The 11,539-nt window shown below is 30.1% G+C and overlaps 1 long non-coding RNA gene across 2 annotated transcripts; it reads right to left on the bottom strand.

The window, feature by feature from the left end:
* Window positions 1-6,295: 6,295 nt before the first annotated feature.
* LOC131646136 (uncharacterized) lies at window positions 6,296-8,191 on the bottom strand. 2 transcript variants are annotated; one of them, XR_009297308.1, is made up of 3 exons: window positions 8,042-8,191; window positions 7,039-7,265; window positions 6,296-6,622 (listed from the first exon to the last, which is right to left on the bottom strand). It is a non-coding gene; the product is annotated as an uncharacterized LOC131646136 (long non-coding RNA). The 2 variants fall into 2 exon arrangements; XR_009297309.1 differs by lacking the exon at window positions 8,042-8,191 and adding an exon at window positions 7,834-7,987.
* Between the last annotated feature and the right edge of the window lie 3,348 nt (window positions 8,192-11,539).

Raw genomic sequence — 11,539 nt, 5'->3', positions numbered from 1 at the left:
TTCGGTCCTGAATCAGAATACGCCATTGTTAGGGCATAAGCTCTCTTGGGCTTCGTATTCATGTTTATAGAAGGTTTCAGGCTAAACGGACCATGTATTCGAATTCAGGGGCGAATTTCAAGTTGATCTGGACCATTCTTTGTTTCTTTTAACGTTGATTTTGCAGGTTTCATGGAAGGGGAGGGACCTGCGGAAAAATCCGCAGGTAAATCCATAGCAGTTTTGGCAGGTATTTCTGCAGGAGATTCGAGGAAGAAGATAAACAGTGGTGCTGACTCTTTGACCCACGCGTGTTGAATTGTGGTTCGCCCGTTAGCAGATGTTCTCTCTCTCCGCGCGCGTGGCCCTATTCCATTGGCCAGCCGGAAATCCCACACCCTCTCTCTATTTCTAATTAGAGCGCAGCCAATTACTGGGGTCCACTTTGACTTATTATTTAATCCCACCATTAACCCTTTTGTTTTTATATTTATTTTACATGGTTGGCTTTATAAACAGATAAGCTTTCCAGCACTGTTGGCGAAGCGTTTGAGCTTGTTACCTCCATGACCTGGGTTCGATCCCCAGGATTGAAAGTTTTATCTTTCAATTATTTTCACACAAGATCCAGTGCATTGCCCCACACCTGCATGCCATGCGCCATCAATTAATCACCATCAGATTTTCTCAGGGACCAGATCCAACGCCCCAGGAGAGCTTCCTCACCATGGTCTCTCACAGGTTCAACCCATAGGATTAGAGCTAAGTCCCTTATTTATTTATTTATTTATTACATACACATTTTTTATTTCTTTCTCTTGTTTTTATTTGTTTCTTTCTCTTATTTTTATTTAACCTATTTCATTTAAATATAATAATTTCATAAAATTATAATTTACTTATTTTTAATCCAAAGCTCGATTTTTCCACAATTTTATCAACAATGGTTTTTTAAACAATAAAAATTGTTATTTTTATATACTTTTAATTAATTAATTAATTAAAAATTAATAATTAATTTTTAGGTTTGTTAACCTTGATGCATTTATAAATCCTAGAATCCTCAGGGTTACTTCAAGATCTTCCGACTACGCGCCATGCGAATCAAGAAGCTAAGTTCTAATCCTTTTCTCATTTAAATGTTATTTTATCTTTTTAATTTTTGCGTTATAGGTTAAATTAGGGTTTATTTTCAATGCCAAAGAATTCCTCCTACACTCACCCTTATTATTTTCTGTTTAATTCTCAGATGTTCAGAGTCAATCGAAGGTTCGAGGAAGATCAAGGCTCAAGATAAAGATAATTAAATTGATTATTCATATTTCTTATTTTCTGCTTTAATTCCCCCATCCCCGCAGGTGTTTATTGGAATAGCGTAGGAACCTTTATTTTTCTGCCTTTAATTTCTGCAATTTTAAACTGCGTGGTTAGTAACCCTAGGGAGTGCAAGACTATTAACTAAATATAGATCACTAACTTACAAGATAAATATCATCGAAGTTAACCACGTGATTGTTGCACCCACACACCTTTAGGGTAATCCCTCTTGTTTCCTTTGTTGCCTGTTGCCTTATAATTTTGTTGCCTCTAAGTATACTAAATAGTCAAAGTCCCTCGATTCCGAGGATACCTAAAGCAATGTTGCCTTTAAAGTTATTGAAACTCCTTCGAGGTTGCCTTATAAAAATATAACGATTGTCCCAATTGCTAAGGTATCCTCGCATGATGCCTAAAAGTATTAAATGACTATTATATCCTTCCCTTAGACTACCTGCCCTCTTTATGGCAAGGGACAGTCTTACGGCGAATGATAACTCGATGATCCTTCAACATCCAATTGAAAGACTTCCTGCCCTCTTATGGTATGGATAGACCCTTTCGCCTGAAAAGCTAAAAGAACGAATTTTAAAATTTAGGGTAATTGCTTTTTAATCGCTTGCTCTTTTTTCTCAAATTCAAATTCAAATTCAAACTCTTTTTCCCACTTCTTTTTTCAAAGAATATTTTCAAAAAGACTACCCTTATTTACAAGCTAAAGTTCTTATTCAAACATTTTCTTATTCACACACTACACTTCAAACATTTTGAAAATACAAGTGAGCTAAGCAATTAAGAGCCCATGGATAACCATGTAGAGCTGTCAATATGGGCTACCCGGCCCATATGGGCCGGCCCATATGAACTTCGGGCTTTTTAGGGCCGGGCCCAAAAAACCCATTTTTAAATGGGCTCTAATTATACTACCCAGGCCCGACCCTGTCTGGGCTGCGGGCTACCCGGCCCTAAATGGGCTTCGGCCCTAAACGGGCCCATTTCTTTAAAAAATTAAAATTTTCTCCTTATTTTTGTAAGTAACCATATAATTGCATGCAAGAATACATTATATATATATATATATATATATATATATATATATATATATATATATATATATATATATATATATATATATATATATATATATATATATATATATATATATATATATATATATATATATATATATATATACTAGTACTTAGACCCGTGCGAGGCACGGGTTAAATATTTTTTAAGTAAAAAAATATTTTAAAAACATATATAATCTAGAAATAGTATATATAAAAAATTTAATTTAACTAAATATTTTTGTAAATTATAAAATAATTTGAACATTTCTAATTTATTAATAATTTGTAAGTTTTAAAAACAATTAACTCGTTAAATAAAAAATACCACAAAATACATATAAAATCAGTTAGTTTTTAATAATTTAATCATGTGAAAATTACCCAAGGTAAACTATATTATAATTTAAAAAAAAAATATTGATATAAATAATTTTGATATAAGTTTCATTTGTAATTTAAAATATAAGTTAATTATTTTGATCTTTTATAATATTATTTAACTGTTTAAAATAAATTTAGATAAAAATAATAAATACAAAAGTGCGTCCACGGGTTAAAATTTATTTAAGTAAATAAAATATTGTAGAACTAATTATAACTTATAAATAAAGTTACAATTACAACTTTACAAATAATTTAAGTAAATAAAATATTTTACATCTTAAAAAGAATAAATGAAAACAAATTTTTCACTATATATTGCGAGGAATTATTTACGATTCAAATTCTTATTATTTATCCAAATTATATTAAAAAACTTATAATTTTATTTTAATTTTTTTTATTGTCAAGCAAATTCTAACTCAATAAAAATATGTCAAATAATATATAATCAATTACTTTTTAATTTAAGCTACTAATAAAAAATAGTTTACATCATCAACAAATTATTCTTTTAAATGAAAATGATTTACAAATTAATTATAAATAAATTTCATAAATATTACTTATTCATTAAAATTTTAATATATAAAACTAATTTTTTTAAAATTTAATATTAATTGATATATCGGTACCAATTATTTTGATTCGTCTTGTTAATTTAAACATTCAACGTATCGTTAATTTTTCAAACGAAATCAATTGAAAAAATTTCATTCAATTAAAACCAATCTTTATTTTCTATCATTTCTTCTAAACTCTATTACTTTTAAAATTCAACATATTTTCAAATGGTTATAAAATCTTATATAATAATGATTTAAATAAAACAATTAAAAAGAATATTTTACAAACAAAATCAATAACATTTTAGAGACACGGAAAATAATGACTTAAATGTATATCCGTGCGAGGCTCAGGTTAAAATTTCTTTTAGTAAAAAAAATATTTTAGAACTACTTATAATTTATAAATAAAGTTATAGTAACATTATAATCTATTAATATGTCTTTGTTATTAGTAGTATATATAAGAAATATTCTTCAAAGAATAAAGTATTTATTATTAATAGACATTAATAGATATATTTGTATTACTTAAAGATTTAATATATTATTTATATTACTTAAAAATAGTAATAGGAATGAGAATTTGACATCTTTAAAACTTACCAAACAACTCATTTTCCTATATTATATTTAATTGATTATATGAGAATTTTTCTTTTCCAAACATTGAATTTTTAAATTAAGTTTAAAATAGAAAATATTTATATTGAATCATTTATAAAAAAATGTGAGCAAGAGTAAAGGTTGGAGGAGTAACTTCATTAAAACGGTTTTTACAGAAACGATGTACAGTTGTTTGCGATAACAGGAATAATAAAATACATGATAAGAATAACACGACAAACATAGCGGAAGAAATAATAGATACCGTAGTGTATCGTTTGTGGATGAGGAATAAGTATATAGAGGACATTGTTCATCTCCTCATGACATAATTTTGTTTAGATTGTGTTATCAAACTGGACTCTTGGGTCGTTTTGTATTTAAGAGGTTTTAGAATATAAATATATATTTCTTTTTTAAAAAAAATGTGAATAAAAATAATTGTTTTAATTCTGATAAAAAATGAAAACGCATCGTTTGGTCAAAATTTATTTTTTATAGTTGATCAACATTATTAAAAATATTAAAAATATTAAATTGAAAACTAATAATAAGTACTGAAATTAATAATGAAATATTTGAATATTCAAATATAATTTCAATTCGTTCGTTAATTTCGAGTTCAATATATATAAATATAATTGTGATGCAGTTAAGAATATTTAAATCTCATAATTTTATATAAATTATTTTGAATTGAGAGGAAAAAAACATATCCTCATAATTACCATATTTAAAAAAACATATCCTCACGTATACTGCTTTTTTATCAAGTTAGAAAAGAAATTAATAAATTTATTGTCTTAATAAATAAGTGTAACACATTAAATTCTAAATAGAAATTTTCTCTTAAATGGGAAGATATCAAACATAAAAGTTCATAATTCTACTTAAATAAAAAAATTAAACAAACACTGATCTTTTTTAAATTTGAAACATATATAAATAGTTTCTCATAATACTATAATCTTACCATAATTTCAAAATTTAATATTATATATTATATTTTAATATATATCATAGTGTAATTAATATATTATATTTTTTTAAAATATATTGTACTTGTGTTAGTCTTAATAGAAATAGAAGAATAAATATTAAATTATATATTTAAATTAAAAACAACTAATTAAAATAAAAAAATTATAATAACTTTTCATTGACAAAAAGTTGTGAAAATATGTTACTGAAGTAATTTTAATTATACAAATAACATATCATAAATACAATTTTTTTATTTATAAATGATTAAGATGGTTATTAAATTTGTGTTAAATTAAAAATTAATTGATTAGTATCGATTTAAGTTTGTTTAAAAATAATAATATTTATTTTAATTACAAAATATTGTTTCAAAATAAAAAAAAAAAGGACAACGTCAACTATTCGTAATGTTAATGTTGTTGCGTTAGTAATATAGGTTGCATTTATAAAAGAGAGAAAGAGAAAAATACTAATTAAAAACTGATTTGATACTTGCATCTGGGAAAGAGAAAAAGATTTTATGAATTAAAACTGGTGTGAATGACATAGTAATTGCAATTAATCAAGGTTTGAAATTAAATATAACTTTATTTGGAAAAATCAACTTTATAGTAAATATGGCCTCAGATCAAAATACATAAATTTAAAAATATAAGTAACCTTATAGAAAAAATTGCATATAGTAAATATTGTATAAAATCAAAATATATAATTTTAAAATACAAATATAAATTTGGATTTGAAAATTCGGTTGTCGTTCTTATATCGAAAACATTTAGTATATTTTTCACATTCCGCAAAAGACTACAGAGATGAAGTTATGGATAATCGCTGAAACCATATATTAATAATTGGTTAGATATAATCACTTTTAATATTTTATCAAAGTATTTTAACATTTATAATTTAAACATGAATCTTAATAATTGTGCGTGAGAGATTAATGCAATTAATTAGCTAGAATATAAATAGGAAATGATATTAAAGGAAAAATATTATAAAATATAATAAAAATTATGATATTATAATAATGATTTTATGGTATAAAGGTCACATAATAATAATAATAATAATAATAATAATAATAATAATAATAATAATAAAAATATAAATTATAAATAAATCCAAAAGTAATGATGCCGGTTCTTGAAGTGGGAACCTGCAAGAGAACTTCAAATCCTGTATCATTTTAAAATGCTCAGCAACAGTTCTCAAAGTGGGTCTATCTGATGGCTCCTTTTAAAGGCATCTTTGTTCAATGTCGGATATTGTTCTTGCTGCTTTGGATGGAAAGCGATAAATAAAATACATGATTTTTGGCTTGATTATATGGTGCACTCATTCTTCTAACAATATTAATTTTGCCTAAAATGTTTATAACACAACCCATACAATAAATGATTAATATTTTACATTCACAAATGGTGCGTGTAAATCTTCTTCAATGCAACCACCACTTTGTATGATCATAGAGCAAAAATATGATTTGGTATTGGACACTTTCTTAGAGTTACTACTACCATATATTATATAAGAAAGCTAAATGTAATTCTTGAGCAACACATGAGCACAACATCTTATGAGCACATCATCTTACATGCTATAAAGATCAATAAAGTCTTGCTTCACCAGCAAGGCTGCAAGTCTATAAAGCCCATACGGTACAGGATTACTGACTTCCACACGCTGATAATATTGAAATTTAAATCCAAGAATCTGTAGACATAAATAGCTATATCAACAAAGATAAAGATGAACACATAATTGTAAAATAGGTCAGTGGAAACAGTATAATAATCATTGCAGTTTTTTAAATCATTTGTTCCATAACATGAAAAAAATAAACATAAAGCTGACATAACAACATAAAGTTTCTTAAGTTCAATATATCCAATATGATTTCATACTAATTCTTCATGTAAAAAAGTAAGACTTAGTGCAACACACATTACAATTTTCATTCTCGTATTCCAATCAATTGATGGTCCATCAAATCTACCATAAAATTGGAAGTCCAAGCTTCCATGGTATAGTCTTTCATATACCATCATTCTATGTTATAAACTCTCGCGTGCGTAAAAACCTAGTAATTTACAAAGGTTTGGATGTTGAAAAGTTGCAAGAGTATTCACCTTGTTTATGGATTCCTTAAAGCACTGAAAAAAGATAGATGATTTTAGGCCACTTCAGAGAGGTTCTCATGTTAGTATAGGAATTATAGAAAATACTTTTAAGTGGTTCCATGTTAGAATAGGAATTTCCAATAATCCTTATTGGTGCCAGCATCACTGTCAATCATAGCACCACTAATAACTACACAAGGTCCATCTTGAAGCTCAAATACATACTGGATTAAGTCCTGAAAAAATAATCATAGCACAATAAAGCTCAAATGAGTATCAGAATAAGAATGTACATTAAAATATTTTAGACACAGTTTTAAACCATTTAACAAAGATATCATAACTTCGAGAAAAGAAAGAAATCATTTTGCATTGGTAGATCTGTTGTACATGTATACTTAGAAGGAAAAAATGCAGTTAGTCTCTGCAACAAAATGAAATTCTCAAGCAGAGAACCAAAATTCTCTAACAATACATGTACATACATCAATTAATAGAACAAAACTAAAAAAATAAGTATTTGACCTCTTGTACATATGTCAATTAATAGAACAAATTAGAAGTTCATGCTTTTAAAGAGAGGTTAAGCAATGGCTCCAATGCAGTAGGTAAAGGAAAAAAAACAACATAAAAAACCAGATCCAAGATGCAAGCTTTGACATGTATGACAATACAAACTTACTAATAACCTAAGAGATGTAAGTTGAATGAAGAACAATTAACGATAAAAAACATTCCATTTGAGAAGAAAAACTCATTTAAACAAAAGTGATGAAAGATCAAAAATTTCAGATCCAATATTACCGTGTAGTAAATGAAGGCAAAATCGCGTCTTGCGGCTGCCATTGTAAATCGTAAAAGAAGGGAAAATTGTAATAGTAAGAAAAAATAAAAACGGTTCGAATGGATGAAGAACTGGAAATGAGGTAGGTCATATTTATACATGTAGAATAAGCAATCAATCCAAATAGTTGAAAGAAAAAACTTTGAAATTAAAATTGATGATGCAAACCTTGAAAAAACCAAGAGATTGCATCGTGAATGCAATTTTTTTGAACTGAAACCTCCCATATTAATGAGTGCTGAGAAGGAAGATGAATCGTTATGAATTTGGAGAAACAGCCATAAATTGTGGGCTCCTATTGTGCGGCGGCGTGGAAGAATTTTTTTTTGGGAAAGAGGGGATGAATATCAATAGACAGCATATTAAATATTAAATAAAAAAATTTGGGAAAGGGGGAATGAATATCTCACGTAGAATTAAACTAAATTAAATAAAAAAATATAAGAATTCAATAATAAGTATTTAAAATAGAAATAGAAATATTACTTGAAATGGAAAGTTTTAAAATAGCATGGGACCTAGAATGATGACACTTGGCAGACTTGCCAAAGTTCTCATCTTGCTTTTTTATTATAAATGATTAAATAAAAAAATATAAGAATTCAATAATAAGTATTTAAAATAGAAATAGAAATATTACTTGAAATGGAAAGTTTTAAAATAGCATGGGACCTAGAATGATGACACTTGGCAGACTTGCCAAAGTTCTCATCTTGCTTTTTTATTATAAATGATAAATGATATATATATATATATATATATATATATATATATATATATATATATATATATATATATATTAAATTTTATATCCAAAATTATAATTTCTAAATAATCCATATAAGTTAATAATTAAAATGTAAAACAACACATTAACTTAATTTAAACTATCCAAAATACATCACAAATTATATAATGTAGCACAAATAATTAAATAACTTGTTCCCACAAATTTTAAGTTATAAATATTCATGACAATTATAATTTTATGATAATTATAACAAGAAAATGTTATAAATTTTTATAATAATTATAATTAGGAAAGGATAAATTTTAATTATATTAAAAATATTTAAATTTTTTGGGCCGGTGGGCTACCCAAGGCCCATACGGGCCGGCCCATATTTTTTAGGGCTTTTTAGGGCCGGGCTAAAAAAGGCCCGGATGTAAATGGGCTCGAAAAATGAGGCCCAGGCCCTAAAATTTTTCGGGCCAAATGGACCGGCCCATGGGCATCGGCCCATTTTGACAGCTCTATAACCATGGATGCAAAGGGTGCCTTACACCTTCCCTTTGTATAACTTACCCCCCGAACTCAAAATCTGTTTAAAAGGTCTTTTTCTGTTCTTTTAGCCTTTCTATAAAATTGGATAAAATAAAAGTCGGTGGCGACTCTTGCTTACCGCAACATTTCTTTAAAACTCAGTTCACTGTATTACAGAACTGGCGACTCTGCTGGTGACGCTTTCGATTAAAAAGAGGGGTTACCTTAAAGTTTAGGATTCACTTTAAAATTGTTTGATTTGTTTGCTTTATATTTGTGGGCCTGTTTGGGTTTATTTGTGTGAAAGATCCTAACCCGGATCTGAGTACCTTAGGTAAATGGCATGAGATCAAGGAGACTGCACAACGTATACTAATGTGGTTGATATGATGGCCATCGTTAGTGTGACACATTGGTTTGTCCTGGTGTTCCTTGGGATCCGACTCGAGGAAACACTTGGCTGCTGCGTGGTGTCATTAAGCACTAACTTGCCCCTAGAACCTTAGAAAGTAGCGAGGTGGCTGGCTTTGGTTCCGATTGAAGTTGGTTGATACTCGAAGCTACACTCATATGGACTGGACTTTCAGGACCTTCTCGGTTGGTGATTCGATTGCCGAACTGAGATAAGTGCCTTCGAGAAAGGTCAATGATATGAGCTCCCTAGAACCCGATCTTTATATAGGACAGGTTGAACCAACTAAACTTCAGTGGGGAGGGTACTTACCTACGAACTTCATGCAAGCTTCTAAACCTAAGGACACTTGTGTGACTTGCGTGTGTGTGCTACTAACCCTTCTATTTCCTTGCAGGTTCTGCTTGTAGGACTTATTTGTCCCTACTATCTTACGCTTTGCTTGATGCATTGCATTCGCATAACATCATGACATCATGACATCATTAGCATAACATGATTTAACTAACCCTTTCAAGGATCTTAGGAATTTAGGGCGCACAATTTCAGGTACTCTTATCAAGGACTGAATTCCTAATCAAGGGGCAAGAGGATTTATTTTCCTCTAGCCACATACCTTCCAATTAAAAGGCTCAGCACCTATCAAGGGGCAAGAGGATTTATTTTCCTCTAGCCATGTACCTTCAAATTCAAAAGTATCCCCGAATCAGAGGCTATGACCCACTGGATACGGTGAGCTTGATTCCCATGGAAGAACATCCAAGAATCAGGGTTCTTCAAATAAAGATGCAACCAAATCATTCCCCGATGTTGCTAACTAAATTTCCTAAAGATCCTTGAAAGCATTTTCATTCATAACATCGCATCACAGGTTTCTACCGCAGGTTTCTCACCTCCTCGCTGTTTATTTCAGCATCATGAATCTCGAACAATCAGTTAAGGATCTCCAAGCTCAAAATGCCGAGTTCCAAGCCTTGATTCTGAATTTGTCCAAGGGGCAAGAAGAGCTGAAGAACATCCTTACCAAGAAGAAGAAGAAGGGTAAGAAGACTCTGGGGAAAAATCTTAGACCCATCTTGCAACTCAGGGAAGCCGAAGTCTCTGAAGACAGTGACGACGAAGAATAAGATGATAATGATAGTATCAAAACTGATGAAAAAAGTAACCATGATTCTGCCAAGCCCTCTAAAGAAGAAGAGGACTATTACCATGAGGATGATCATCCTGATGACAAATACAATTTGCTGGAAGAACGTATGAAAGCCATGGAAATTCATAAGGTACCTGGGCTAGATTTTGAGGAGTTAGGACTCATCTCTGGAGTTGTTATCCCTCCGAAGTTCAAGACTCCGACCTTTGCTAAGTATGATGGAGTCTCCTGTCCTAAGCTACACTTAAAGTCCTATGTGAGGAAGATTCAGCCTCATACTGCTGACAAGATGCTATGGATCCACTTTTTTCAAGAGAGCTTATCCGGAAATCAACTAGAGTGGTACTATCAATTGGATGGTGCCAACATTCATACATGGGAAGACTTGGCCGATGCTTTCTACAAGCAATACCAATACAATGCTGATCTCGCGCCAACCCGCATGCAACTACAAAACATGTCCATGGGACCTAATGAAAGCTTCAAAGAATATGCTCAAAAATGGAGAGACTTGGCTGGCAGAGTCCAACCTCCCATAGCTGGCCGAGAGTTAGTTGACATGTTCATGAATACACTGGCTGGTCCTTTCTACAGCCATTTACTTGGTAGCTCCTCGTCTGGTTTCACCGACCTCATACTAATTGGAGAACATGTTGAAAGTGGTATCCGAAGTGGAAAAATTCAGGTGGCTACTTCTTCTGGTACTACAAAAAAGCCATACAATGGGAAGAATGAATCCAACACTGTTGGGGAAGTCCTGGTCTCTAGTCAGGTTCCAACGCAACAACAACAGAAAGATCAACGTAAGCAACAAGGTGGCCAACGTACTTGGAAATCCAA

This window comes from Vicia villosa, linkage group LG2 (assembly GCF_029867415.1).
Source record: "Vicia villosa cultivar HV-30 ecotype Madison, WI linkage group LG2, Vvil1.0, whole genome shotgun sequence".
Taxonomy (NCBI): Eukaryota; Viridiplantae; Streptophyta; class Magnoliopsida; order Fabales; family Fabaceae; genus Vicia; species Vicia villosa.
Note: the sequence above shows the minus strand (reverse complement) of the source record. Positions and strands in the feature narration are given on the sequence as shown.